Below are 643 nucleotides of genomic sequence, written 5' to 3'. Positions count from 1 at the left end.
TGTTGATGAGAAAGTCACATGATGAACCAAAGCCCATCACAAGCAGCTTTTAAATAATAACATATATAGAAGTGCACAGTGTCATTCACACAAACACTAAACACCATCACAGTAACACACAAATCTGAAATAATTCAATAAACATTAATTTAACAACATTAGGTGTAACACACAACCCTAATATACAAAACTGATAAGAAAAAACTAAGAAGAAGCATAGTTATTTCAACAGAAAAACATCAAATTTAAAATGTAACGTAGGGAATTCTGGGAATGTCAATTTACGCTTATTCACTGTAAATTATACGGTCTTTTTCACTTCCAAAAACGGCATACTACCGTAATATTAATGTCCAATACATGTAATGTCCAATACAGTTTTTCACCGTATATAGTAGGGGAATTTACCGTTAACCATTTAACAAGTTTTTACTGTAGCATTTTTACAGTATTTTACCGTTAAATTCACGGTCATTTTTTACAGTGCATGACAGCAAAAAAGGCACGCAATAGGCTAAAGCGTGCTGCAAAGCCCCAGCAAAAGTAATTACCTTGAATGTGTTGGGGGGAAATGAGATATTTGAATTATTTATTAATAAATTAGTGTTTTCTGAGTCCGTGTCGCAAAGATGAAGACGACGAT

The 643-nt window shown here is 33.1% G+C and overlaps 1 pseudogene; it reads right to left on the bottom strand.

Annotated features, from left to right (window-relative positions):
• LOC107702918 (selenoprotein M-like) overlaps positions 1 to 643 on the bottom strand; it is a 7,451-nt pseudogene that overhangs the window by 1,450 nt on the left and 5,358 nt on the right.

Source organism: Sinocyclocheilus anshuiensis, unplaced genomic scaffold (assembly GCF_001515605.1).
Source record: "Sinocyclocheilus anshuiensis isolate Anshui unplaced genomic scaffold, SAMN03320099.WGS_v1.1 scaffold238, whole genome shotgun sequence".
Classification (NCBI taxonomy): domain Eukaryota; kingdom Metazoa; phylum Chordata; class Actinopteri; order Cypriniformes; family Cyprinidae; genus Sinocyclocheilus; species Sinocyclocheilus anshuiensis.
The sequence above is the reverse complement of the archived record's forward strand: the minus strand, read 5'-3'. Positions and strand labels throughout refer to the sequence as shown.